Source organism: Rattus norvegicus, chromosome 12 (genome assembly GCF_021556685.1).
Source record: "Rattus norvegicus strain SHRSP/BbbUtx chromosome 12, alternate assembly SHRSP_T2T, whole genome shotgun sequence".
Lineage (NCBI taxonomy): Eukaryota > Metazoa > Chordata > Mammalia > Rodentia > Muridae > Rattus > Rattus norvegicus.
Genome location: NC_141545.1, coordinates 1,700,230 through 1,724,542, shown reverse-complemented (window position 1 = coordinate 1,724,542; position 24,313 = coordinate 1,700,230). Strand labels below are relative to the sequence as shown.

At 42.2% G+C, this 24,313-nt stretch overlaps 2 pseudogenes; one reads left to right on the top strand and one right to left on the bottom strand.

The window, feature by feature from the left end:
• Positions 1-1,335: 1,335 nt before the first annotated feature.
• On the top strand, positions 1,336-7,519 carry LOC148001932 (reticulocalbin-1 pseudogene; annotated as a pseudogene).
• A 15,334-nt stretch (positions 7,520-22,853) lies between these two features.
• Positions 22,854-23,444, bottom strand: LOC148001931 (partner of Y14 and mago pseudogene; annotated as a pseudogene).
• Positions 23,445-24,313: the final 869 nt, after the last annotated feature.

Below are 24,313 nucleotides of genomic sequence, written 5' to 3'. Positions count from 1 at the left end.
TTAGGGGACCCACATGAAGTCCAATTAGCACATCTGCTACTATGTGTAGGAGGCCTAGGTCTAGCTCCCAGCATGCTCTTTGTTTGCTGGTTCAATCTCTGTGAGTCCCAGTTAGTTGACTCTGTAGTAGAAGACTAAAATGTTTTATAGGTCAATATGGATGGATAAGTGGATGTGCAAAGAACTCTAACTTCTATGAAATTTACAATGCCATGAAAACACTTCAACAAAAATTTTGGCATACTATTTACAATCTCTTGAACACCATTCCTCACAGAACAGGCGTGATGGAAATCCCGTAGTAACTGAAGAGGCATAGGCATGAAGGAGGAGAAATACTTGCTTACTCTATTGTTTGTAAGGAAAAAAACCTCTTAACTGAGCTTAAAAATCCGGTTGCGAGCCAAGAATTGCATGTTCCAAGAACATGCCTCTTCCTGTCACCATATCAAGGTACCAAACCGTTGGCTGCCTGTGGAGCCAGTATCTTTCCAACCCACATGTGAGCAGGAGTTTGTGGGAGACAAGTACTTAGGTCAGGGATCAATCAGAACCTGGTACAGGTCTTGGGTCTCTGGCATCATTAGTTATAGATATGCCAAGATGCTTTGGGGAAGGTTTTAATTTAAATCCCAAGTTTATTTCAACGAAATCTCCCTGATACGATCTGTTGGGAATTTAGAGTGAACTAGACAAGTGTTCATTTTGGAGGGCATTTGTGAATTAGACAGTAGGTCCATAAACAACAACCAAACAAACAAACAACTAAGACAACAACCCATTCTGGGTGTATGACTCTCAGGATGCCACTACTCAGTTCAGAGCTCTCAGTGAAAGGGTTGAAGAATCTTTGTTGGCTACATCAATTTTTTTAATTGACATGTAAATGCAGAAGATTAGAGTCCACTACAGGAGTGGCAGGATCCTTTAGGTGATTAGTGAAAACATCACTTTTAGAGAACTCCTACAGGAAGACCCCTTCATTCTGTCCTGTTGGGTTTAGCAGTCCAGGGACATATAAGGAATTGATTTCTGTATGTGAAATGGGTTTGCTCCACTGAGGAAGTTCAGTGGGAGCAGGATGGAAGGGACCGGGTTGTGAGTGGGGGGCTGGCAACAAGGTGCAGAACGAAGACCATGGCCCGGTGCCCTGCGGCCTGCCTGTGGGATGTGAGCTAGCTGCCCCCTCAGGATGCCTTCAGGTGAGGACAGGTGGGGGTGGCTTGTGCCCTGCTGAGCCGGTTTAGGAGAGTGTCAAACACAATCCCAATGCTCACACTGGAGCCTGAACAGGTCACCGCAGCCTGTAGGGGGCAGCGTGCAGCTCACCAGGCGATGGCGCGGGCAGATCATGGTGTGCCTGAGCCTCCGAAGAGCCACGAGAGGGGACTGAGGGGCCTTGGTGGAGCCCGGACCTCCGCGTTACGCGCCTCCCCGCGTTGCCCGTGTTGCGGAGTGGCTGCATGTATCCTCCCCACCCCGGCTCCACCGAGCATGAGCCTGGACTGAGGGCACACAGAGCTCTTCAATGAGCGTGGTACCTTAAGGCACTGGGAATTCGTAGGTGAGCGCAGGGCCTGACGGGAAGCGGCGCGCGCGGTATTTTTGGCGACTGCAGTGGCGCGTGTGCTTGGGCGTGTTTTTCTTTCACATGTGCCAGCAGTGGGGTCGCCGCTGAGAGTGACTAAACTTTCTCTCCCTCTCCGATCGCCGCAGGCCAAAGAGGTGATTCTGCCTGCATGATGTCCTCCTTGGTGGAGGCGAGCTCTTTGCAGGCGCCACATCGCGATCAAAAAGAGAAAGAAAACAAGAAAAGAAAAAGTGGAAGAAGCAGCCAGGTAAGGGGGTGGTAGCGGCGCTGGGGGTCACCTGTGCCACTGTCCGGCGCGCTTTGACTGTGGCGGGGTTTCCAATGGTGACCTCAGCCTCGGAGTGTCCAGGGACGTAGCCCGGGCCAGTCCTGCCAGGGTACCTCGAGGCATGGCACTCGCACAGACCCCTAGCCTTGCCGCAGGTCTGGTCCCCAGGGACAGCAAGCTGCCAGAGCAGCAGCATCAATGTAGGTAGGAGACCCGCGGGCATTCTTGAAGTCACTCTCCCAGCCCCGGGGAAGCAGTGCCAGAAGGAGGCGTTGCAAAGTGAGCCCATTGGGTAGGGGAAGCTAGGATTCAGGGATGTTTGGAGAGCTGAAGCAGGGATTGCAAAGCCCATGGCATTGAGAAAGAATGGACAGGTGATTTGGAGTGTGCATGAGAGCTGTGCTCTGGCATCCCCAGAGCAACTTGGGGCTCTCACCTCTCTCTAGATTGACTTGAATTAAATGGCCTTGTACCTCCCAGGGCAGGACAGGGTTTTCAGAGGCAGCTTAGCCTGGTGGCGCCCTCCATGTAAAGTTTCTATTGTATGTTAAAGAACGGGAATCGGGGATCGTGGGAATATATTTTCTTAAAACCTCAGGCAATGAATATATATATATTATTTGTAATTGGTTGCGCCTTGCAAGGGATTGTATTGGGAGGATGTAAAATACCCCTCCTTCAATTACTTGGAGAAAGGGAACAGAAACAGAGATTCCCTCTTTTTTAGCCTGCAAAGCTCTGAGAGATTACAGCTCCGCATAATTTAATTCTTCCCCTACCTGCTCTGAGCAGGCCTCCAGATCAGCAAGTGCCTTTGGAATGGTTTTGCTTGTTTTCGTTTATTTTCCATGGTGCTGTTTAGAAGGCCACGAATTGTTATGTGAATTTTAAATTTCAGGAGGTGACACCCAGAGTTTATGGTGGTTTCGTTCAAATATTGCCGTGTAGTTGCAGCATAAAAAAATATTCCCTGTGACAAGAAGTGGAAAAAGAAAGTTGATAAGCTAAGAAAAGTAAAGCCTTGAGCCAGACCAACCATTTGGCTTCCTCAACTATGGAGAAAGCATGGAATGTTGCTTTTTCAGAATCGAAAGGGTTTTTAGAACAGGGCAGTGAATACTGTGTGGTGCTAACCCGTCCTTTTTGTGGCTGACAACAATTAGGATACAGGTCAGAATGTGCCAACAAGCACAGAGTTGGCACTGGAGGTATTTGAACTAAGAAGTGCTCAGGAACTGTGAACGTTTCTCTGTTATCCATCTAGTGAAGTAGAGCACTTTGATGCTGTGTAAGAGGCCGTTGTGAGGGCTGGAGAGATGGCTCAGTGGTTAAGAGCACCAAGTGTTCTTCCAGAGGTCCTGAGTTCAAATCCCAGCAACCACATGGTGGCTCACAACCATCTGTAATGAGATCTGATGCCCTCTTCTGGTGTGTTTGAAGACAGCTGCATTGTCTAACGTATAAGTAAGTATATTGTACAAAAAAAAAAAAAAAAAAGAGGCCATTGTAAAACTGCATCTAGCCTTGTCATCTACTGCTTCAGTTTCTATGCGGACAGGGCACAGTTGGAGAGCTTCAAGATCAAGTTCATTGCCTGTCTTTAAAGATCAAGTGTATCACCTAACTTTTTTTTTTCTTTTTTTTTTTTTTTTCGGAGCTGGGGACCGAACCCAGGGCCTTGCGCTTGCTAGGCAAGCGCTCTACCACTGAGCTAAATCCCCAACCCCCATCACCTAACTTTTAAACCAAGAAATGTAGTGTCTTTTTTGCTGCTTGTGTAGCTTTTAGTGATGTATCTTATCTCCTATTACATCCTTTGTTTCCATGATAGTTGTTTTCAAGTATATATGATTATTGATCCTATTTGTAGACCTATTCAATATTTCTGCTTTTATTGGTTAAATATTTTTGGTGAATTTGCATTGTGATATCAGTAAAATCCTATGTGAATGTTTTAGAGAATATACTGGTTTGTGTAATTTGCCCTCAAGGATTTTTGGTGGCCTGAATTCGCATTTAAAAGACTCGAATTTATACCATCCATAGCAGGATTGATAGGGAAGCACAATGGACAGTGACAGTGTTGTTCCCGTTGACAGTTGTGGGAGCCAAGAAAGAAGTGTGACTTGCATATTTGCGACTAACAAAATCGAGACTGAGTATCATTACTGTTGAAGCCCATGTAAAAAATGATGAAATTTTCAGAAATCACCAGTTAAGAAATTGTAGTGTTGCTTGTATGGAATCTGAGTTTCAAAGTTATGTTTTTATTAAGTTTTTTATTCACCATTTCACCCTTAGATGCACAGTGCTAAGATCATAGTAGGTGCTCAATAAATCACTTAACCATCAGGGCAGAGGAATGGTAAGAAAGTATGTATTTTCTATAAGTTCTGTTAGTTTTGGGAACAGGTGATTTTAGGTTTACCAGTCATATCTTGGTATCTTGTCCCACATAAGACAACTTGACAGAATCCCCTTTCTGGCCATTATGTTCAAGTTATTTTTGTCTTAAGCCTTCTTGAAAATCATGGAAGTAGTGTAGAAACTTGATTATACCTGCAATATAGCGAAAAAGGTCAGTCTAGATAGGTAAGCAGTTATGTTTCTCCATGAGCTGATGTCTTTAAAATATGTAAATTTTAGGAATTTAGTGTTGTGTTTTCTAAAGATACATCGTACAACATACAGATAACATTGTAATAGAATAAAGGAATCTTTTGATTTAGCACCAAATTCCATAAAGCAACGACTACTGCATGGCCATATGAATACTCTTGGCCATATGAATAGCAGAAATTGTATTTCACTTTTTTAAAGCAGTAACAAAAGTACTTAAGGTTAAGCGGAGCCCATGGGAAAAGGTCCCGGTGGTGTTTCTCTTTGGTTTCTTGTGCTCTTTCTAGAGAATGGCTTTAAGAAATAAGTGCGGTCAGGTGGTCAGTGTGGTCAGGCAGTCATGAGCAGATGGTTAAGCAATGTGCTAGGACCCCATAGACCACTGAGCCCAGGTGAAGAGGAGAGGCTAGGCAGTGAGCCCAGCTGAAGATCAAAGGCTAGCCAGTGAGCCTAGCTGAAGAGCAAAGGCTAGACAGTGAGCCTAGCTGAAGAGCAAAGGCTAGCCAGTGAGCATGACTGAAGAGCAGAGGCTAGCCAGTGAGCCTCGCTGAAGGCTGAAGAGCAGAGGCTAGCCATTGAGCCTGACTGAAGAGCAGAGGCTAGCCAGTGAGCCTCGCTGAAGGCTGATGAGCAGTGATTTTAACATTTATATATAAGTTCTTCAGTTTTCCTAAAAGTTTGTACAAAAGTTTGCCTCCAAAAAGTTCGCTTAAAAAGTTCTCTTTGCACTCTTCTTATCTCCTTTCCTCTTGCTCTTATGTCACAATAATTTCCTTACTCTCAAGGCCTTATTCTCAACGCTATGCCTTTATTTCTAAGTTCTTCTTGAGTTCTGTCCTGTTCGGTTCAGTTCTGTGTAAAAAGCTTTCTCTCTCTTTGTCCTCAGCATTTGTATATCTTTCGGAATACATCATCACATGGTAAAAAGTTCACCACAAGTTTGCACACGAATTCAAATCATAAGTTGAATAATAAGTTGACAACAGAGAATATTTACATGCATATCCATTAAGAGTAATTATCAGGATAAACTGTCATCATCTGTCACTGGCTCTACAGGTTCGTGGAGAGTAAAAACTGTAATTTTTGTGAGAAAAGAGTAAGTGAAATTACCTATAGGCAAATCCAGTCAATTTTTTATGTTCGGTCCTTGCACCTATAGTAAGTCATTAATTCTCTTTTTATGAACTTTGGTTAATTGGTTTATACGCTCTTAGAATGGGCTCTAATTTGGAGATGCCCGCTTGGTATTGCAGAAGCAATTTACTCATGACACTTTAAGAATGGCAGAGTTTTCAATGCAATTTTGATTATCAGAGAGAACATAAGAGCAGTCCTATTATAAACGGGCTTTGAATTACTAATCTAATTTTAGGAATTCTTTTACAATCATCATTAAGAAGTAAGAAATCATCTATTTGTCGATACAACATCACTCCAAGACAATACATCTTTGTTCTTCTGTGGTGATCTGTTCAAAAAAGTAGACTAAAGAGCATGACAAATACAGAGGCAGATGCTTACAGCCCACCACTTAGCTGAGAACAGGGTCCTCAATGGAGGAGTAAGAGAAAGGATTGAGGGAGCTTAAGGGGTTTACAGCCCCATAAGAACAACAATAAGGAACACCCAGAGCTCCCAGGGCTGACACCGTCATCCAAAGAGTACACATGGACAGACCCATGACTATAGCTGCATATGTAGAAGAGGATGGCCTTGTTGGGCACCAATGGGAGGAGAAGCCCTTGGTCTTATCAAGGCTTGATGCCCCCGTGTAGGGGAAAATCAGAACAGGGAGGCAGGTAGGCCTGGGTGGTTGGGTGGGTGTGGTAACACCCTCATAGTAGAAAGGGGAAAGGGGTGTTATAAGGGGTTTTATGGATGGGAAACCAGCAAAATTGATAACATTTGAAATGTAACAAAAGCCCTCTGTGGGTAGGGGACAGCGGATAAGGTGCTGCTAGCCCCCTACTTCCCTGCTGCCTCCCTTTGTTCGTGACTCTGGTGCCAGGTGTCATCCCGGGACTCTCCATGGGCTGCTGCTGGCACTGGTGCTGGTGTTCAGGGCCAAGAGCATGATGAGCAAGGAGCACATAGTTTGTCCCGATTCAGAGCTGGGCCAGTGGCCACCAGAGGACAAGCACAGCTTCCTGTACGATCATGAGGTCTTCCTGGGCAAGGAGAACTCCAAGACCTTTGATAGCTAAGCCTGGATGAGAGCAAGGAGAGGCTGGGGAAAATTGTTGATTCAATTGACAGTGATGGAGGCAGCCTTGTTACTACTGAGCAGCTGAAAGTTTGGATCAAACAGGTACAAAAAAGATACATCTACCATAATGTGGCTAAACTCTGGAAGGATTATGATAGGGACATATACGAAAAGATCTCCTGGGAAGAATACAAGCAGTCTACTTTTGGCTACTACCTGGGAAACCTTGCTGAATCCCAAGATAGCTCTGATCTTCACACCTTTAAAAAAATGCCTCCATGAGATGAGAGGAGGTTTAAGGCTTCAGACATTGACAGCAACCTTACAGCTACTCGAGAGGGATTCATTGCTTTCTGAACCCAGAGGAGTTGAAACATATGAAGGAGATTGTAGTTCTGGAAACCCTGGAGGATATCGACAAGAACAGGGAAGGACTTGTGGACCAGGATGAGTATATTGTGGACATGTTTTTCCCACGAGGACAATGCCCCTGAGCCAGACTGGGTTTTGTCCAAATGGGAGCAGTTCATTGATTTCCCAGATCTGAACAAGGATGGGAAGCTGGACAAGGATGAGATTCACCACTGAATCCTCCCTCACAACTATGACCATGCAGGGGCTGAGGCCCGGCGTCTGGTGTATGAGTCAGATAAAAACAAGGATGAGATGCTAACCAAGGAGGAGATTCTACAAAACTGGAACATGTTTGTGGGAAGTCAAGCCATCAATTACAAGGAAGATCTTACCAAAAATCGTGATGAACTTTGAAAGCCACTCATCCTCATGTGGCCTACCGTCATGGGCTTTGTGCAGATGTTCTGGGTGATTACTATAGTTGTCAGTTGTATAGCAGTTGTGTCCCTAAACCATGAGAAACCTTACTAAAGCTCAAATCACACATTGCACCTCAAACAATAATAGTTCTACACCCCACTTTCATCAATGGACAGTTCGGGGAAACAGAAATTAACCAGAGACATAGAGAAACTAACAGAAGTTATGAAACAAATGGATTGAACAGATATTTATAGAACATTCCACCCTAAAACCAAAGTATATACCTTCTTCTCATCACCTCATGGTACCTTCTCCAAAATTGACCATATAATCGGTCACAAAACAGGCCTCAACAGATACAGGAAGATAAAAGTAATCTCATTCATCCTATCAGATAACAATGGACTAAGGCTGGTCGTCAATAACAACAAAAATGACAGAAAGCCCATATATACATGGAAGATGAACTCAATGTCAACTTAGTCATTGAAGAAATAAGAAAGAAATTAAAGACTTCTTAGAATTTAGTGAAAATGAAGATACAATATACCCAAACTTATGGGACAAAATGAAAGCAGCACTGAGAGGAACTCTCATAGCCCTGAGTGCCTGCAAAAAGAAACAGGAGAGAACATATGTCAGCAGCTTGACAGCACACCTAAAAGCTCTAGAACATGCATTAAATAAACCCAAGAGCAGTAGAAGGCAGGGAATAATCAAACTCAGGGCTGAAATCAACCAAGAAGAAACAAAAAGGTCTCTACAAAGAGTCAACAAAACCCGGAGCTGGTTCTTTGAGAAAATCAATAAGATAGATAAACCCTTTGGCAGACTAACCTGAGGTCACAGAGAGTGTATGCCAATTAATAAAATGACGTCTGAAGAGGGAGTCATAACAACAGAATCTGAGGAAATTAAATACACTCATCAGATTGTACTACAAAAACCTATATTCAACACAACTGGAAATTGTGGAAGAAATGAACAATTTTCTAGACCGATACCAGATACCAAAGTTAAATCAGGAACAAATAAACCATGGAAAAACCCCATAACTCCTAAGGAAATAGAAGCAGTTATTAAAAGTCTCCCATCCAAAAAGAGCCCAGGACCAGATTGGTTTAGTGCAGAATTCTATTAGACCTTCATGGAAGACTTCATACCAATACTGTGCCAACTATTCCACAATACAGAAACAGACAGAGCACTACCAAGTCCCTTCTTGAAGCCACAACTACTCTTACACCTAAACCACACAAAGATACAACAAAGATAAAGAACTTCAGACCAATTTCCTTTATGAATATTGATGCAAAAATGCTCAATAAAATTCTTGCAAACTGAATCCAAGGACACATCAAAACGATCATCCATCTTGATCAAGTAGGCCTCATCACAGGGATGCAGCAATGTTTTAATATACGGAAATCCATCAACGAAATACACCATGTAAACAAACTCAATGGAAAAAACCCATGATCATTTCATTAGATGCTGAGAAATCATTTGACAAAATTCAATACCCTTTCATGAATAAAGTCCTGGATAGATCAGGAATTCAAGGCCTATATCTAGACATAGTAAAAGCAAAATACAGCAATCCAGTAACTAACATCAAACTAAATTGAGAAAACTTGAAGGAAAATCAGGTTTTCTAAAATCAGGGACTAGACAAGGCAGCCCACTCTCTCTCTACTTTTTCAATATGGCACTTGAAGTCCTAGCTATAGCGATCAGACAATGAAAGTAGGTCAAAGGGATACAAATTAGAAGGGAAGAAGTCAAAATACTAATATTTGAAGATGATATGATAGTATACTTACGTGACACGAAACTTCCACTAGAGAATTACTTAATCTGATCAACAAATTCAGCAAACTGTTGGAGTATAAAATTAAGTCAAAGAATTAAGACTTGAATAGCCTTCATCTATTCAAAGGGTAAACAGGCTGAGAAAGAAATTAGGGAAACGATACCCTTCACAATAGACCCAAATAATATAAATTATCTTCGGGTATTTTAACGAAACAAGTGAAAGACCCACATGGGGTCGGAGGGGGGCGCTGGAGGGGGCTTATGGACTGGAAACCTGGAAAGGGAATAACATTTGAAATGTAAATAAAGAAATATATCTATTAAAAATTAAATTTAAAAAAATAAAAAAAAACTAAGATATAATCAAAAAAAGAAAATGTGAACAAGAAAGAAATTTTTGGATTTGAAAAACGATGAATGCCAGGTATTTGACAAACTGTATGACCATGGCAAACCCTTTAATAAATTTGAGAATTTTTTTTTACTTGTTAATGAACTGGGTCTTTTTTTTCCATAGTGAATAGAAATATAGTCCCTTTCTGACTGTGAGGCTAGGAATCCAGATGTAGTGGAATTTATTATTTGTTAAGTCCTGAACCATTGCGCCTGCCTCTAACACAGCTTATGCTAAGGCAACCGGCCAAGGGGCCATCTAAGCCATAGACCAAACTATCTGGACTAACAATTACAGGTGAAATTCCTACTTGTAAATGGGAGGAGAGGAATAAAGGATACCTGTGAGGATTGAAAAAAAATGAAATATACCCCCAAAATCCAATAAAAATGTCAAAAATAAAAAGAAGAAATAAAAGAACTTACAAAATGCAAAAGATTGGGGTGTCATTCCACAGTCATGATGTGTTTCTTCTGTGATAACTTACAGATTAACTCACCTCTCTATGACTGTTTTCTTATTTGAAAGTAAGTAATGGCATCATCTGTGGACTGGTTGGTAAGAACAAAAGCTTTGCCTAACTTGAATAATAGGTTCCTCCAGAGCATGTGCTTAACATTCTAAGCACAGAGATATTTGCTGAGGGGAGTAAAAACAATATCTAAACATAAAACAGTGATTCAAAAAAATTCTGCATGCTGGTATTAAAGGTATGTTGCAACTTTAACCAGCTTTGTAGGTATTTCTAATAAACAAACGAAGAAACAAAAATCCTATTACAGTTCTAGCAGTTGCATCCAACAAAGAGAGAGCTGTGATTAGTGTGTGCTGCTTCTTTCCCCAGATACCACTGGGCCTCAGGCCTGCATCCAGTGAGCTGGAACTAAGAGCAGCCTAGTTGAAATTCCTACTGCCATGGCAGGATTCTGCAGGAATATTTTCCTTTGACAACAAGGAACCTGTGTGGAGGAGACCTCTTGGTGGATCCTCAAGGACTCTGCAGTTCCTATTCTACAGGGAGAAGCCATGCCAGGTCTTTGAGTAAGGCCAGCCAGTTGTTTGGGGAAATCTCTGGTCTTGTGGCAGAGGTCAAGGAATGGGTGAAAGAATGGCAGTTCCGCTGAGAGCAAAGGCTACCCCTTCTAGGCCTATGACCTCCTAATTGATCTTTTCACCTGATGCCTTATTCACATTTTCTTACTATCATACAACTATGATCTTGATGAACAGCTTGTCTCTTGTTTTCTCAATCAGGTCTTTGTTGTCACAGACTTTTTTAACTTACTCCATCACCTGGGACTTATTCATACCTTCTGTATGCAGTGGGACCCTTGGTGGGCCTGTCATATCTAAAATAGAAGCTCTGGTAATCCAAAAATTGGTTCCCAGTATATGTCAGGCCAGGAAAGATGTCACCCATCATTAATGAAACAGCAAGGGAAAAAATTACATAGGAAAAATATGTTCCTTAATCAAAAGAAAAGACCCTCAACTTCCAAGGACTCCACAATCTCCACCCCTCTGTTTTTAGCTTTGCATAGTGATGTTGTACAAATGGAGATGGTAGTAAAAGGCATTGCTCTTCCCACAAAAGTCATACATGAGCTTCACTCTGACATTAGTGAGGTTAGGTGGCATTATAGCACACATTCAGGTGGCATTACAACACCTAGGATAAGAACACAGAATCCATATATGACAATGCCAAATGGATTCCCTCTTGAACTTATGGACCCATTAAAATTGAGGTTTAACCTGACCTTAGGCCTTTCCAGTCCGTGCCCATCCTCCTGATTTTTATGTGTAATATGAGTAAAAGATCACAGTGCAGCCCACAATATCCTTATGATAGGACTTGGAAATTCAGGAAGAATGGTATTGGAGAAGTGATGGCTATGTCATTACAATGTAGTAACACAAGGTCCAGGTTGACGTTTGCTCACTGATGTCCAATTTAATTGTCTTGTTGTGTTTCAAAAAGTGAGGTTGTTCAACTTAGTATATAAAAGGCACAGAAATTTATAATTTTATATATGCCCTGTAGTTGGTCCCTATATTCCCAAGAAAAGGGAGTTTTATTAAAAAAAATAGGTAATTATAGACCATTGATTTTGTGGAATACATGGATGTGTAAATGAAACAATGTCAAGGTGTGAAGGACTGCACAGTAAGCAAATATTTCCAGGTTTTACACAATCAAAGTATAGAAGAAAGATATTGGCCTCCAGAAAAAGGGAAAACCTTGGGAATAGAAATGTATATCACATCCATTGTCTAAGGTGGTAGATTTATTTTTAAGAAAAATCTCCCTCATCCATGGTCCCTAGAGATTTGGGTGCTAAGAAAAATCTCTTATCCAATTCAGGGATGTAAGCCATTCTTCCCAGCAAAGCATTGATGACTTCTAGTGAAGCAGAGAGAAATATCTAGCTTTGGAATAGAGGTTGCCAAACGGTATTTCCGGTGACACATTAGAGACTGCAGGAAAGGGCCCCCACAGAAATTGATCAATTTGGGGAGAGCTAGTTAGCAGGTAGGCCATAGAACTTCCCAGTGACATCATCAGTAAGCCCTTCATTGGACAATCTATTGTATCTAAGAGATCCCTTGAATCTTCTGTGATTGTGTTGTGGTGACACCAACTGCCTTTGGGAAATTCCTTCAGTTCCCTTTGGGCTCACAAACAGGCATGTTTTGCCAGCTGCTCAGGCTATTTGGAGGGAGAGTGGAGATCAAGAAGAGACCACACCAAGGCAGAAGGAAGCTGACCTCCTGTCTAGTAAAGCAGGAAGGATGAAATCATTCTGGGGAAGGCTTGGTGAGTCCTGGGCAGAGTTGGGGAACTTCCTTGAGGAGGTAGGTTTGAGATGTGCCTTCTAAGACTAGGCCTTACAAGCATGAGCCTTAGGATTTCTCAAAGGCAAACCAAGAATCAGGAGTTCCTGATCATTAATTTGAGAGAAAGTCAGAAATTGGTAAGCCTTCAGTTTCTTTTCTAGAAGCTTTTTAATTGTTTGTGTCAATGAATGGCAGAGGAAGGCACTGTGAGATTAACAATGTGACCATCCATGGTTGGGAGTTGAAGCACTTCATCCTCTAGATTACTGTAGGTTACATAAGTCTCTGATGACAAGAACAAGGAAAGATGCACCCCTAGTCATGAGTTTAGGTCTTAGACACTTTGGGCTGGAACACATATGATTAGAGCTTGATGGTGCTAAACATTATGAACTCCAGGATTTATCTGCACCACATCTGATATGACATAACAATGTCCCACATGTTTATGTCTGAGTCAGGTTATACGTTTCAGGGTGAGGGGTTTTATAATAGTGAGCTTGGCACATGTATGGCATTAGAGGTTGGAAAGAGGGTCATAGCTTAAGAATCCAGCTCGAGGGCTGGAGAGATGGCTCAGTGGTTAAGAGCACCAACTGCTCTTCCAGAGGTCCTGAATTCAAATCCCAGCAACCACATAGTGGCTCACAACCATCTGTAAAGGGATCCGATGCCTTCTTCTGGTGTGTCTGAAGACAGCAACAGTGTACTCATATACAAAATAAATAAATAAATCTTAAAAAAAAAAGAATCCAGCTCGAAGAAAGCTTTTCTGCTGTTTCAGGCATTCACCCAGTCTCTACCATTTCCTCTTCCTCAACCTCCTTTTGGGACTCAGAACGCTCTTTTCCTCCCATGGGCCATCAAATATGCAAATTCACTTGGGTTTATCTATCTACAGGTTTTGGTAGGAGGGCATCATCCCCAAATGTCATCAGTAAGCAAGAGAAGCGTCTAAAGGAACTGGAGGAACTCAAATTTGAAATCCAGAAGTGTAAATTCGAGAGGCATGAACTTTATCAAATCCTGGACCTTTATATCTATGATGATTGGGACTACAGGTAGTCATTATGCCCAGTAACCTGTCCACTGTATTGTGCTCTCTCTCTGCTAACCCAAGATTTCCTCATATCACGAGAGAGTTTCACCTCTCATCCTGGATTTTCAGGAGCCTTGGCAGGCATTGGCTTGTGAGATAAGCTAGGTGCTGTGTGTTTAGGGTCAACCTCCTTTTTATTTGACCCTGAGCTCCTTGGATTAGCATAAGTTCTGTCAATAGCTGGAAGGACCTGGTTAGACTTGATGCATCTAAGTGAGGGAATGAAATTCCTGCATGCCATCACTCATTTACTCTGATTTTGTTCACTATACACTGATTCTATGGCATCTCCATGGAAGTAGTTGGCATTCTAATTGTGTTTGTATATGGGTTGGTATGTATTTATATGAACGTATTTCTGGGTGTTTTGCTCAGGACCTGGAGACTGGGACCTTTGATGGGATCTGAGGATCTGTCTGATGGACAGTTTGCAGGTCATGATAGCGTGGAAGCCCACATGGACCAACAGAACTCTTTGCACCTTCTATTTACTTTGGTGGTAGATAGGACTCTCCTGAGGGAAGGAGGGGTTACAAATCCTCTTCCCTGTCTAAGTAGTTATGCCCTCTGGGAATTCAGGTAACAATAGGAAGCAAGGTTTGAGAATCCCTGCTTTCAAAACAAAAGAAATGTCATCATAACTATCTGTTGGACCCGAGGCTGTGGCTCAGACAGGAGGAAACTTATTACAGAATTAGTCAATGCCTTCATGCTTACCTGGCCAACTCTTGACAGTCAGTTCCATGGACCTGGTAACCTGGCTCTGTTGTCCTGTGCTCAGGATAATAAGTTTAATCAGCACAAATAGGACACAGTTCAAAGGAGCAAGTATGTGACATAAATTGGTTTTAAGTAATCAAGTCAATAGTCTGATTTCAGGTAATCTTTTTTTGCCTGATTTGAACTTCATTTATTTTTTGAGTTTACTTTTTTTTTTAGCTATCAGGGACCGTTTATTGTGACCTAGAAATGGTGATTTTGATAATAAATTCTGGACATTTGTTATTCCTAAACAGGCATTTCACAGGCTCCACCCACTCTAGTACAGAGGGGTCTTTGCAGAACCATATCTCCACAGCCTTTTAAAGAGTCCTTATTTCAAAATAAATGTTTGTTGATTTGGATAGAAATATTTCCTTGAAAGAATTGTTGTTGTTGTCTCACTGTTGTGGTTTTGCTCTGGTCTTTGTGTTTGCCACATTCTTCCCTCCCCACTCTTAAATTTGAATTTTTTAATGGGTATTTCTTATTTACATTTCACCTAATTCTGAAATCATGAATTCAGACAGCTATTTGTTCCTTGGGCCATGCCCTAAGACAGGCCGGATCTCGAATTGCTAATACTTCAATCCGAACATGAGATGAAAATGATGGCTATGCAAATGGTGACCAACTCAATAAGTTATGCCATGGAGAGGTACAAGGAGCTCATACAAGTGAATAGTTCTTACCGGTGAGTCACTGACAGAGATGAGAACCCAGAACTAGGCAGGGAATGATTCTGTCCTGTATGACTTTGAACAAAATCAGGGCTCTGGCTCTATAGTGTCTGACTCTTAACAGGAAAGTCTGCCTCCTGGCACAGGGTCTTGGATTTGTAACTTTAGGACTCAGTGGTCCTACATGTGAAGAGTTTAGAAGACCCTCCAATTGTTATTTTCCCCATTAACGATCGCTCCTCTACATAGAAAAGATTTGCACCATGATGGGAATATCAATCAACTCTGAACTTCTAGGACACTGACAGGTTCTCTGTGATCCATGAGATACACATGCAAAGATTGTATAGCTATTGGGTCTTCTATCATCCCTCAGAGGGTATTTGCCCTCTACTTGCAGATGGTTTTAGCATACTATGGACATATGAGCACCCATATGGTCCAATTCTTCTACCTTGATGTATATAAAACATCTTAGTGTCAGGATTTTCAGAGGTACTTTGATTCACAGGGAATGTGGCCTCTGGATTTGGCCTCCTCTAATTGGTGCTAACTTGTATACTGTGGCTCTAGCCTGTTGATGTCTGGAGATGAGGGCCCTTGAAAGGATGATTGAACTTGCAGGAGTGACAGGCAAATAGAAGCTTCCTGGGATTTCATATTTATTGTTTGTGGTTCAGCAACCCGCACTTCCAGCTCCTGCGTGAATGGATTCAATTGAAGAACAATGTAAGGATTTTGCTGAATGAGAACAGACAACTGCTGGTGGAGCAGACTAAACTGCCAGCATCCTATGAGAAAGCAAAGAGGTTCTGTGAGGAGGCCAGCAATTACATCTGTGTCCTTAGAGCCAAGCAACAGCAGGTAGGGTTAGGCCTCAGGGACAGGTTGTCCTCATGTCTTATCATAAACATAGACAAACCAATGTAACTGTCCATTACTGTTACATGTACTGACCTATGTCCCATCCAAGTGTTCATTTATGTGATCATTTACAAGGCTTTCTGTGGAGATAGCCCTTTTTCAAGAAACTGCATGTTTGGAAAGCAAATGGTCCTGCTCTTTGAGAATCTGCAGTTTATTAAGGGAGATAGGTTGATCACACATCACAGCACTACATGCCATTATGTGTGGAGGGTGCTATGTGGGAGCCCCTCTTTAGACTTGCACAGGGCTTTGAGGGATGAAGCAAAAGCCTGGAGCTAATTTTCTTTACATGGATCCTGTGAGATTCCAGGAAGGTAGTAGTTTGCGGGGAGGAGAGCCTGGTGGAAATGCTAAAGAAATGGTTCTCATTGTCCTATTTTGGTGGATTTGTTCTTTCTCTCCCTTTTTCCCTGTATATCAAGACCATGTCTTCATGCTTCCTAAATCTTGGGTACCAGACAGAGCCTGAGGAGCAGCATGTCAGTCCTGTTTTGTTTGAGTGTTTCTTGAGAGTTCATATCTTGTCCTTATACTCTGAAGCTGGTTGGAAGAGCAGGGATGTGGAAAGCGGTTCTCAAACGCAGAGAATTGGCATGAGAGATTTGAGACTTCAAGAACAAAGTTATCCATATATACCCCCATTCTCATCAAGAAGAGTGCTATCTAGGCCCTTTTATTCCTCTAGGGAAAAAGAGCTGAGTAGAAATTCTTAAAATATCTGCTTTGAATAGTCTATATTATGTTGTTCCTCCAGCATGATGGAAACTTCATTGTTTTATGTTGTTCCTCCAGCATAATGGAAACTTCATTGTTTTCTGCCGACGTCTGATTTTTCGTGAGTGTGTGTGTGTGTGTGTGTGTGTGTGTGTGTGTTTGTGTGTGTGTACATTGCTGTGGTGACCTATAATTTGTGGGTATTTGGGGACGCCAGATAATGACATCTGATTTTGTCCAGTCATTCTCTAACTTAGACCTTTTAGCCTAGGTCTCTCAGCAAACCTTCAGCTTCCTGTTTTGTGCTGGCCAGCAGTCTTTGCATCACTTGTCCAGTTCCAGGTAGAGCCCCCTCTCTTATTTGTCTCAACACATTCTTTAGCCATTCAACTATTTTAAAAATAAGGCTTAGATTTCTTCACTTTACCTGAGTAGAGGTATCCCCCTTGAAGATCCTGGTTTGTCTTATTGGCTTCACCATGATCTTACATGGAATCTTATAGTGCATCCGTCTGCTGACATTGTTTTCCTGACTATATCGTTGGCCTGGCATTCTTTCAGGCTAGATTCCCCCTCAGTCTTGTACAGAAAGGTGTAGTTCAGAAAAGTCACTGTCGTTTATTTCATTATTCTCCTTCTGACTGATATTGAGGTTGTTTTAATATCACGTGAACTATAATGTTATGAAAAGTTCCTGAAAACTGACCATGAGTCACTCTCTTCCTCTGATGCTTCCAAGGTCTTCTATGAAGGAAGCAGGGTAGTTTTAGTGAGGGGCCTATGATGAGTCAACATGAAGCTTACTGAAGGCTTTTCTTCAAATCCTCTCTCTGGGGAATTTGGTGTTGTGTTGTTTAGGTTATCTGTGCAAAGTTTGTAACTCAAGTAGGACCAGCAAGTATCTGCATAGAAAGATTTTCTGAAGTGGAAATAAGTACAGGCCAGGACAGCACAGCCTGCTGGAGTCTAAGAGACTTGTACACATCATAGCTACCACTAATTCCTCACTGAACAGGAAACCTGCTGGATAAAAACTTAGTTTTCCTTTGGGTGTGTGTGGGTGTGAGTGTGTGTGGGTGTGTGTGTGTATTTGTGTGCGTGTGTGTCAGTATATTTGTGTGTGGATCTATTTGTGTAAGGGTACATGTGTTTTTGGGTGTGTGAGAGTGTGTGTGTATGTGTGTGAGTATGTGTGTGTGTTTATATGTGTATATGTATGTGTGTATGTGTGTGTGTTTATGTGTGTGTATGTGTGCGTGTTCGTTTGTTTGTGTGTCTATGTGTGTGTGTGAGTGAGTGTGTGAGTTTGTGTGTGTGTGTTTTTCTGTGGATGTATGTGAGTGTGTGTTTGTGTGTCTATGTCTGTGTGTGTGAGTATGTGTGAGTGTGTGTGTTTGTATGTGTGTGAGAGTGTCTATGCATGTGTATGTGTGTGTGTATCTGTGTGTGAATAAGTGTATGAGTGTGTGAGTGAGTGTTTGTGTATGTGTGTGTATTTGTGTGTGTGTGTCAGTGTATATGTGTGTCTCTGTCTGTGTGAGGGTGCATGTGTGTTTGTGTCGGTGGTGAGAGTGTGTGCGGGTATGTGTGTGAATATGTGTGTGTGTTTATGTGTATATATATATGTGTGTGTTTATGTGTTTGTATGAGTGTGTGTTCGTTTGTTTATGTTTTTATGTGAGTGTGTGAGTTTGTGTGTGTGTGTGTGTATGTGTGTCTAGCATTCACCTCATATGTGCCTCCCAGTAGATCGCTATAGCAGGCTCCTGTCTTCATGCACTCCTTAGCTTCATCAATCTTATCTACTTTTGGTTGCAATATATATGTGTATATATGTATATGTGTATACACACACACACACACACACATATATATATATATATATATATATATATATATATATATATATCCATCCTATATACCCATGTGGGGCAGTCTCTGAATGATCATTTGTTCAGTGTCTGTTCCAACCTTTTGCTTCCATATCCCCACCTATGAATATATTTGTTCTCCCTTTTAACAAGGAATGAAGCAACCGCATTTCGGTGGTCCTGTCTCTTGAGAGGTGAATGCTAGCAGGAAACATTGAACTGAGACTGGCCTTCCCATTGGAGGAAATAGTGAAAGTATTGGAAGAGCTGAAGGGGTTTGCAACCCCATAAGAATAACAATGCCAACCAACTGGAGCTCCCAGGGACTAAACCATTACCCAAGGACTATACATGGACTGATCCATGGCTCCAGCTGCATATGTACCAAAGGATGGCCTTGTTGGGCACCAATGGAAGGAGAGGCCCTTGGTCCTGCAAAGGCTGGATCCCCCTGTGTAGGTGTATATGGGGTGGGGGACAAATTAGATGGAGAACACCATTATAGAAGAAGGGGATCTTTTACTTGCTTGGTTAAAGTCACACCTAGGTACTTTATATTATTTGGGTCTATTATGAAGGGTGTCATTTCCCTAATTTCTTTCTCAGTTTGTTTCTCTTTTGTGTAGAGGAAGGCAACTGATTTATTTGAGTTAATTTTATACCCAGCCACTTTGCTGAAGTTGTTTATCAGCTTTAGTAGTTCTCTGGTGGAACTTTTGGGATCACTTAAATATAATATCATATCATCTGCAAATAGTGATATTTTGACTTCTTCTTTTCCGATCTGTATCCCTTTGACCTCCTCTTGTTGTCTGAATGCTCTGGCTAGAACTTCAAGTACTATATTGAATAAGTAGGGAGAGAGTGGGCAGCCTTGTCTAGTCCCTGATTTTAGTGGGATTGCTTCAAGTTTCTCTCCATTTAGTTTAATGTTAGCAACTGGTGTGCTGTATATGGCATTTACTATGTTTAGGTATGGGCCTTGAATTCCTATTCTTTCCAGGACTTTTATCATGAAGGGGTGTTGAATTTTGTCCAATGCTTTCTCAGCACCTAATGAAATGATCATGTGGTTTTGTTCTTTCAGTTTGTTTATATAATGGATAACAGTATTACAGAGCAATAGTGATAAAAACTGCATGGTATTGGTACAGACACAGACAGATAGACCAATGGAACAGAATTGAAGACCCAGAAATGAACCCACACACCTATGGGCACTTGATTTTTGACAAAGGAGCCAAAACCATCAAATGGAAAAAGATAGCATTTCCAGCAAATGGTGCTGGTTCAAGTGGAGGTCAACATGTAGAAGAATGCAGATCGATCCATGCTTATCACCCTGTACAAAGCTTAAGTCCAAGTGGATCAAGGACATCCATATCAAACCAGATACACTCAAACTAATAGAAGAAAAACTAGGGTAGCATCTGGAACACATGGGCACTGGAAAAAATTTCCTGAACAAAACACCAATGGCTTATGCTCTAAGATCAAGAATCGACAAATGGGATCTCATAAAACTGCAAAGCTTCTGTTAGGCAAAGGACACTGTGGTTAGGACAAAACGGGAACCAACAGATTGGGAAAAGATCTTTACCAATCCTACAAGAGATAGAGGCCTTATATCCAAAATATACAAAGAACTCAAGAAGTTAGACCGCAGGGAGACAAATAACCGTATTAAAAAATGGGGATCAGAGCTAAACAAAGAATTCACAGCTGAGGAATGCCGAATGGCTGAGAAACACCTAAAGAATTGTTCAACATCTTTAGTCATAAGGGAAATGCAAATCAAAACAACCCTGAGATTTCACCTCACACAATTGAGAATGGCTAAGATCAGAAACTCAGGTGACAGCAGATGCTGGAGAGGATGCGGAGAAAGAGGAACACTCCTCCATTGTTGGTGGGATTGCAGACTGGTACAACCATTCTGGAAATCAGTCTGGAGGTTCCTCAGAAAATTGGACATTGAACTGCCTGAGGATCCAGCTATACCTCTCTTGGGCATATACCCAAAAGATGCCCCAACGTATAAAAAAGACACATGCTCCACTATGTTCATAGCAGCCTTATTTAGAATAGCCAGAAGCTCGAAAGAATGCCCGTCAACAGAGGAATGGATACAGAAAATGTGGTACATCTATACAATGGAATATTAGTCAGCTATCAAAAACAATGACGTTATGAAATTTGTAGGTAAATGGTTGGAACTGGAAAATATCATCGTGAGTGAGGTAACCCAATCACAGAAAAACATACATGGTATGCACTCATTGATAAGTGGCTATTAACCCAAATGCTTGAATTACCCTAGATGCCTAGAACAAATGAAACTCAAGACAGATGATCAAAATGTGAATGCTTCACTCCTTCTTTAAAAGGGGAACAAGAATATCCTTGGCAGGGAATAGAGAGGCAAAGATTGAAACAGACATAGAAGGAACACCCATTCAGAGCCTGCCCCACATGTGGCCCATACATATACAGCCACCCATTTAGACAAGATGGATGAAGCAAAGAAGTGCAGGCCGACAGGAGCCGGATGTAGATCACTCCTGCGAGACACAGCCAGAATACAGCAAACACAGAGGCGAATGCCAGCAGCAAACCACTGAACTGAGAATAGGACCCCCGTTGAAGAAGTCAGAGAAAGAACTGGAAGAGCTTGAAGGGGCTTAAGACTCCATATGTACAACAATGCCAAGCAACCAGAGCTTCCAGGGACTAAGCCACTACCTAAAGACTATACATGGTCTGAACCTGGACTCTGACCTCATAGGTAGCAATGAATATCCTAGTAAGAGCACCAGTGGAAGGGGAAGCCCTGGGTCCTGCTAAGACTGAACCCCCACTTAACGAGATTGTTGGGGGGAGGGCGGCAATGGGGGGAGGATCGGGAGGGGAACACCCGTAAAGAAGGGGAGGGGGAGGTATTAGGGGGATGTTTGCCCGGAAACAGGGAAAGGGAATAACACTCTAAATGTATATAAGAAATACTCAAGTTAATTAAAAAAAAAAAAAAAGAAGGGGAGGGGGATGGGATAGAGGGCTTATGTCCAGGAACCAGGACAGGAAATAACACTTGAAATGTAAGTAAAAATATTCAATAAATGAAAAAATACGGAAAAAATGAATTTGTGACCAATGGTGCTGGGTTAATTCCTCACATGTTGATCAGATCTTGAAGAAGCTCAGATTGATAGATTTCTAGGGTAGGAGCGCCCAATATTCCCTGCTTCAATAAAAATAGGGCTATGTATTCAGGTCCTTCTCAGCTTAAGAGATACAGGCTGTCCCTTCACAGATCATGGGAGACAGAACAAAACAAAACAAAACAAAACAAAACAAAACAAAACAAAACAACCAAAAGTTCAGAGCCTATAGACTGGAAAAAGGAAGCTGGGTGTGGTCGTTGTTTGGCCTTGTCTACCTGGATGGTTAATCACAAGAGTTCCACTTTTCTGTATTTGAAATATGGAAATGAGCTGGAGAAATGAATCAGCAGTTAAGCACAGTGGCTGCTCTTTCAGAGGACCTGGGTTGGATCCCTAGTACCCACATGGCTGCTCTCAACACTCCATAACTCTAGTCCCAGGGATCTCATGCCCTCTTCTGATCTTTCTACACACCAGGCACACACACTAGTGCACAGATATACATGCAAGCAAAACACCTGTGGACATAAAAACAAAGAAACAAACAAATGCAAGCAAATAAATAAATCTATGGAAACCATTATATCTCAACAGGACATAGGTTTGCTACAAACAATAAGTGAACTTTTTTTGTCGTCTACTTGAATTTATTTTTACATTCTTAAATAAAAGATGAAAAGGAGGAGGAGGAGAAAGAAGAGGAGGAGGAGGAGGAGTTGGTGGAGGTGGTGGTGGTGGTCTTGGTGGCCACAGAAGTTATTCATAAACACTGAACAGGAACTAAGACTCCAAATCTTGGGTACTCCTTGTATCCTCAGCCTCAGATCCCTAACAGACTCCCACCCTCTCGGGGTTCCTTTTCAACAAGACACCCAGATCAGCAGCAGAGGTACCTGGGGTCCTCACTCAGATTGTGAAGAATGGAATAGAAGGGAAAAGTTCAAAAATGGGAGCTGAGAAGGAGAAGGGATGAAGAAGAGAGATCCTAGGCTCTAGAGGACAGAGTCGGGCCACAGGAGGGGAAAGTGAGCCAGTATGGGAGTGCCCCTCCTGACTGTTGTAGCCCATGCTCCCTGGACCCCAGAGCACCCCATGGTTTGTTTTTCAGTCCACTCCCCTATTCCTGAAGCCTCACAGGCCCAACTCCAAGTCCTCCAGCTCCTCCTCCAGAACCCTGTGCCATGTCAGCTTCTCCAGCTGTTCTCTGCTGAACTTCCCGGCCTGGAAGTGCTACTGCAGCTCCTCCACCTATCAGATTCTTCCTTAGGTGCTTGATCTTCTTGGCTTTCTCTGTGGTAGCAGCAGAATCAGGTGCATGGAAGGCAGCTAGAGATGTGGCTTGGGGGCCATGGTGAGCACTGGGTGTCTGGGCTGAGTGTCCCACAGACACCTTATCAAGGGTCCTGCTCAAGGCCTCTGCATCTTTCTCCTGTGGCTGGCTCCTCTTTTTCCACTTCAGGTTGCATTTGTCTGTCTTGGAGAGGCCTGCTTCACCACTGTCAGGTCTGGATGGGGTGACCTGTGTGGTGGCGTCAGGGCACTGCCCTGGGGGAAGTTCTGGTTTATTCTTGAAAAACTTCACATACTTGTTTTAAAAGGCTGGGATTCTTGGAGCACGTATCCTTCTTTGACCCTCAGCTGCTTGTGCCTTGTCCGATCGGGTCTCTGTGTTCAGGCAGTGTAGTTACCGCTGGTCTTGTCAGTTACATAGAGAGTCGCCATCAAACCCAAAAAATGAATTTCTAGGGGTAATAAGTGGAATTGTCTTGCTTTTAAGCTCTTGATAAATGGCAGCATTCTTTCCTTTTTAAAATTGCTTTTTAGGTGACCTGGGTTGGATCTGGAATTGTGTTGGCTTGTTTTGAGTTTGGTTTGCTCTGAGTTAACTTCAAATCCATGAATACTTCAAGAGGAATACAAGGTTTGATGGCCTTTGCGTATTCAAACCCAGTTGCAGAAATACCAAGGAGGGAGAGTTACAGGAATATTAAATACAGAAGCTCCTAGCATGAATCTCAGGAACAAGGCAGCCATCTAACCAGAGGAGCAAGCTTGAGCTTTGAAATTAAGGACTTTGCTCCCACCCACTCCTGGCTGGAGATGAGATGGAAGTTAGGACATTAATCTCAGATCTCTAGCTCCCAGAGCATAACACAGCTTCATGGTTCAGTTCTTTGTTAGATGTTGTTTTCTTGCATGCTGCTTTTAGGATTATTTCTTTTAGTTTTCTTTCCTTCTCTTTTCTTCCTTCCTTCCTTCCTTCCTTCCTTCCTTCCTTCCTTTTTTAAGACTGGGTTTTACTGTGGAGCTCTAGTTTTCCTGGAACTCGATCTTTTGACCAGTATGGCCTTGAACTCATAGGGATCTGCCTGCCTCTGTCCCACAAATGGTAGGATTAAACACAAGGCATGCACCATCACTGCCTGGCTAGAATTATTTCTTTATTTTGTATTTTTGACATCCTGATTGTATGTCACACAGAATTTCTTCTCTGATTCTGTCTGTTCGGATTTCTATGTGGCTGTTATACTTGCAAGCTTAATTATTTCTATAAATTTGTGATGATTTCTGCTAGAATTTCACTGAAATAT